This window comes from Alligator sinensis, unplaced genomic scaffold, assembly GCF_000455745.1.
Source record: "Alligator sinensis unplaced genomic scaffold, ASM45574v1 scaffold492_1, whole genome shotgun sequence".
In the NCBI taxonomy this organism is placed as follows: Eukaryota; Metazoa; Chordata; order Crocodylia; family Alligatoridae; genus Alligator; species Alligator sinensis.
The window spans coordinates 281,484-286,922 of record NW_005842186.1 but is presented as its reverse complement, the minus strand read 5'-3'; the positions used below and the strand labels follow the sequence as shown (position 1 = coordinate 286,922).

The window sequence follows — 5,439 nt, the reverse complement described above, 5'->3', positions numbered from 1 at the left end:
CCCTTTGTTTCTTACCTTCTCGTTTCTTACCTGTGTCGTAGTGCTGGCCTCCCCATGTCTTTCAGGTTCCCAATGCTCTCTTTCTTCAGGCTGGGCTGTCCTTGTGGGTGCCACATGGTTTGGTGGTCCACAGCTTCCCCCGCCCTCATCTTCCCCTCCCCGCGATGAGCCTAGTTTAAAGCCCGGTGGATGCACAATTGATGCACCAAAGCATGCCCAGTGGATCTAGTTTATTTGAACAAGTGCAACATTGCCATTTATGAGTTTAAGCGTTACTATTTATTTGTTGTGTGGCAGCACATAGAAGCCCCAGTCATGGAAGGAAACCCCTGGGTTGTTAGGACCTGTACAAACCTGGGATAAAAAGATGGTATTTGCCCCAAAGACCTTGGAGGCAAAGTATAAGACAAAAAACCAAAGTTAGATACAGGCTGACAGATGGGTGAGTGAGCACAAGGAGATGCTAGGTAATTGTTATCACTGCTGGAAGTTAGTAGTCAGATTCTCTTTCAAGCTAATTTTCAGGGTAAGTGCCACATTTTTACCTTAGCCATGATCTCTGTGGATACTACTAAATGCAGTGATGTGCACAGTGTGATTTCATAGACATTCAGGGCTGGAAGGGACCTCATGAGACCATCGAGTCCAGCCCCACTGCCATTGGTGGGAAGAGAGCTGGGATCAAGTGACCCCAGCAAGAAATAAGTCCAGCTGTTTTTTTTTAAGGAGTCCAGAGTAGGTGCTTGCACCAGCTTTGGGGGGAGTTTGTTCCAGACCCTGGACACACGCACCGTAAAGAACTTATTTCTTATATCCAGCCTAAATCGGCTTTCCTGGAGTTTATGGCTGTTAGACCTTGTTATCCCTTGTGGAGCTCTGGTGAACAGATGTTTTCCCAGGTCCTGATGTGCAACTCTTATGAAGTTGTACGCTGCCACCAATTCCCCCCTGAGCCTTCTGTTTTCCAGACTGAAGAGTCCCAATTCCCTCAGCCTCTCCTCGTATCGCCTTCCCTCCAGGCCTTGGATCATACGAGTGGCTCTCTTCTGGACTCTCTCAAGCTTCTCCACATCCCTCCTGAAGTGGGGGGCCCAATACTGGATGCAATACTCCAGCTGATGTGCTCACCTATGTTTCATCTGGGGATGAATGATTGCCAGCTCTTTCAAGACCCTCATGTGCGTTCCATCTGGGCCCGTGGACTTGTGAATGTCCAGTTTCTCGAGGTGTTCCCTCACCTGATCCACATCGGGTTTGCTTTTTTGGGGGCGAGGGTGGGCATCACCCACTCCCATATTGGTTTGTGCCATTTCTGGCAGTGTGATCCTCATGGGAGAGTGAAAAACTTATGCAAAAAAGTCATGTAGGAGATTGGCCCTTTCTTGGACATCAGAAGTCAGTTGCCCTGTTGGATCTCTCGGAAGCCCAATACTGTCCCTGTTATTTTTCCTACTTCCCACATATCTAAAGAAGGACTTTTTGTTGTCCTGGATCCCTGTAGCTAGCTTACGTTTGGTTGATGCCTTGGCTTTTCTCAGCTGCTCTCTGCAGGTGCGGGCGAGTGCAGAGTTAATCCTCTTTGGTAATGCTTCCTGTTTTCCAGCTGGCGTAGGCTAGTCTTTTGAGCTTAATGAGGTCCAACAGTTCCTTATTCAGCCATAGGGGCCTCCTTGCTCATTGACTGCATTTCTTGCGAGGAGAGATGGCTTTGCCCTGTGCTCCAAGGATTGTTTTTGAGTGATGACCATTCCTCATGTACTCCCTTTTTTAGGGTGGGGGGTATAGCCTCTGATTGCCTGACTGACCAGTTCTCTCAGTTTGCAGAAGTCAGCCTTTCCAAAGTTAAGGACTTCTGTTTTACTGAGGGGTTTGCCTGCTCTTCAGTGAACTAAGAAGGTGACCAATTCATGGTCACTGTCACCGAGCTTCCCTTAGAGCCACAGATCGCTCGCCGGGTCCTTCCCTTTGGCCAAGACCAGATTCAGCAATGTCTGTCCCCTAGGAGAGGATGAGTAGGAGCAAAGAAGGAGGGCCAGGTCATAGGAGAGCTCTATCCCCATGTTTTACCAGGGCACTCAGCAGTGCAAAGAGAAGCTGAATACCATCTTGAAAACTGTAATGCCTGAAATGTGCATCAGTGGTCACATGGGTCTAGGGAACCACCCTAACAGGGAGCCAGAGTGAATAAAGATTTTCCTCCTAGAGCTCTGCCTGTCTCCCCCATCATCACTCATGGCTAATAAAATAGATGGGAGGCTATTCTCCCTCCCCACTTCAGAGAGAGAAGGGATGGCCTCTTCCTGATTTTGGTAAGCTTTATGTGGAGATCACCCCCTCCCTCTGCACAAGGCAGCACAGTGGTCATGAGATTTCTAAATGAGTGTGTGTGTATGTACATCAAGGCAGTAACATTAATGTGGCACTGAGCAATGCCAATGATCCCTGCTGTGTGTTACCGTAGAGGCCCTGGGGTCCCCTATGCTTGTTCCAAGCCATGTGTACTTGCTGGGTGAGCAAACACTGAGGTTGGGAATCCTCCATTCTGGCTAGCTGATATCTAGAAGCAAGTATAAGTGGGGGAGATGCTTGAGTATGTCTTATTGAGGGAGTGCACCACTTGGGTCTTAACATAAAGCAGGCTGACTCTCCGGCCCCATGGTCATTTGAGAGGATAGGAGCAAAGTAAACTGGAAGGGACTGGGTGCACAGACTTGGCCTGCTGGTTGAGAGATGTCTACCTTGTGCTAAGCTGGTGTTTCACTAAGCACTCCCTGCTCATGCCTGATTCTGCTAGCCGTTGTGGCTGTGCTCATGAAGTTGCCCTCTGCTGTCTGGCCATTGCACATTGCCACGTATTCACCATTGCCCTGCATCAGCCAGGCTGAATTATGAAAGAATGAATCAGCAGTGACTGGAGAACATGTACAGTGAAAAGGCATAGATAGGGTTTGGGCCATCTTTCCTTTGCCTGTGACTGGGGACCCATCACCTGCTTGAGGCTTATCTCTTCTGAAAGACCTCAGAGCGACAGCAACTGCACAGAGCATCATGTCCACAGCTCCTGCAGGTTCCTGCCAACCTGCTGGGAGAGGGGCAGTTGTAAGCAAAAACACTCCTGTGCATTTATTGCAAATGCCACTTCTCTGGAGGGGTGTGTCACTGCCAGCAGAGACAACTCCCTGTTGCCCAAATCCCATCATTCCTCTCATCTCCATCTCACCTTTTTAATAACCACTGCTGGATTGGACGGTAGAAAAGAATAAATTACTCTTATCAAAATGAAGCTGGATTTGTACCTCCATTGGAAATGTACTAACCTTGTAAATTTTCCTTGTAGGATTGAGGAGGTTAGTCAATGAAGTGGTTATCCTTTTTGGTTCAGGTGTTATTCTTGGCTGGGTTTAGATGATGTGGCATGGGTGTGCGAGTGTGTTTTCAGAATGATGCAGCTTTCACGGGATAAATTGAAGTATATTGATAATTGGTCCTCTAGCAGCTGGGTGCTAACCCTGATAAATGTTTGGGGCTAGGAATTTTGCTTTCCAAAAGGTCCTTCCGTGGGGATTCTCAGCTTCAAAGGGATGGATGTGTTTGTGCTCCCGTCTCCTGCCTGCTGGTAAATCAAGATGAGTAGAAGGTGCAAATTGTATCGCCCTGGGCTTGTGACAGCAGTTGTCCCCAGCATGAAGTTCACCCCTGCTGAGCCCTGCCAGGGGAAACAGATTAACTCGCTAACACAGTGGTTCTCAACCTTTTTAGACTCAAGGCTCTCCTCATTAGACTTCAGGCACCTGCTGGAAAATGCCAGTGCTGAGCTTTTGCTTGTTTCTTGATGAGAGAAAAAAAATGCCCTATTATTTTTCTGGTTCAAAGAACGCGGGAAGACCACAGAGGGCAGAATGTGTTTTGACTCTGTGGGTCCCTATTTGAAGTCTCTGGATTCATCTTGCGAATCGTGTAGCTGTTTTTATACCTAGCAGTGCTGAGATTGCGCATCACCTTTAAAAGGATCACACCGCACCCCAAGGTGTTGTGGCATCCTGGTTGGGAATTGCTGCTCTAACAAGTGCATAGGGGTCCAGTTGGGAGAGGGTTTTCAGTGCCTTGGCTCCCTGAATAACGCTGCCCTGCCTCTGGGTGGTCAACTTGGTCCCTCTTTTGTCTTCTTCATAGATGCTATGGGCTGGAATGCAGCCCGTGGCCATTTTTGGCACTGCCAAGGAGGGTCAACTCATTCCAAACCGCCAAGCAGGAAGGACCAAGGTATTTCTCGTCTTTTGTTGTTGTTGTTGTTACCCATCGGTAAAAAGAAGAAAATAACTTATTTCGCACTCATGGTTTCTTGGGAGATCTTTTGTGGTCGACACTGTGAATGAAAAGTGCTACCATATCTTGTCACATACAATACAGCTCCAAACAAGACACATCTCTTCATTTGGGAAAGGCATAATAATAGTAGTAGTAATAATAATAGTAGTAGTAGTAATAATAATAATACCACCTCATCCAGGTTCATGGCTAAGTTTTGACTGCAAGACATTAGCGATGCTTTGGGGTTTTCCTTTTTTGCCTGTACAATGTGCCAGGGTGGTCTGGGTTGTGTTTGGAAGCTGTGGTGTATGGGAGCACTCCATGTCTAGATGTCTTTGGGGACAGGGCAATGGGCTCGGTGACTGCAAAACCCACCCCAGTCCTATATGCCGGTGACCCACAGGGCCTGTTAGGTTGTCTGCAAACCCCAGTGCCAAAGTGCTGCTCTCTCTCCCTTCCTGTAATGCCAGTCTTATAACACCACCTGCTTCATCCTTGTCGAGATGCTTTACTGTGTGCTTGATCAATAGCCTTTCCGATAAAGTGCTGCTTTCATCCTTCCCACTTACGCTTCTGCTTCCCTCGGGCCAGTTCCCAAACAAACGTGCCAACTAGCCTCTATTTCTCTGCTGAAGTATTTCTTTTTCAGTGTCTCTCTCTCTCTCTCTCTCTGCCCCCCATAAAAAGCCGTTTCTTGCAGAAAGCTGCTGGAATTTTATGAAACACTCTGAGTTTTAGGTTTTAGTGCCGACCATCTGTTAGCGAATGCCATTTCCTTCCCCTGCTGTCAGGGAGGAGACGTGCCTTTATTCCTCTCAGGTGTAGCAGCCTGTCCACCGTCGGACCTCTCCCCCATCTGCCAGTCCTCCTGCCTGCCGCTCAGACACCTGTGGCAGCTCCAGTTCTCTTGGCAGCATTGCCCCTCCTCTTCTTCAACCGGGGAATATGATGGGTGACAGTAAAGCAGACAGCGGGGCTAAGAGCAAGGTAAGCAGGCTTCCCTTCCTGCCACTGATGGACTGAGTGACCTTGGGCCAATCACTTCTTCATGCCTCCCTTTTTTTTTTTTCATATCGCTGAAAGCAAGAAATTAGCACTTATTTCTCACTTACTGTTGCTGTGGTGCTG

The 5,439-nt window shown here is 48.1% G+C and overlaps 1 long non-coding RNA gene across 1 annotated transcript in view; it reads left to right on the top strand.

Moving 5' to 3' along the window:
- LOC102380175 overlaps positions 1-5,198 on the top strand; it is a 16,161-nt gene extending 10,963 nt beyond the window's left edge. The window contains exons 2-3 of the long non-coding RNA XR_324151.1: positions 4,174-4,263; positions 5,131-5,198. This is a non-coding gene — a long non-coding RNA (uncharacterized LOC102380175). The remainder of the gene's footprint in view (positions 1-4,173; positions 4,264-5,130) is intronic.
- The last annotated feature ends 241 nt before the right edge of the window (positions 5,199-5,439 follow it).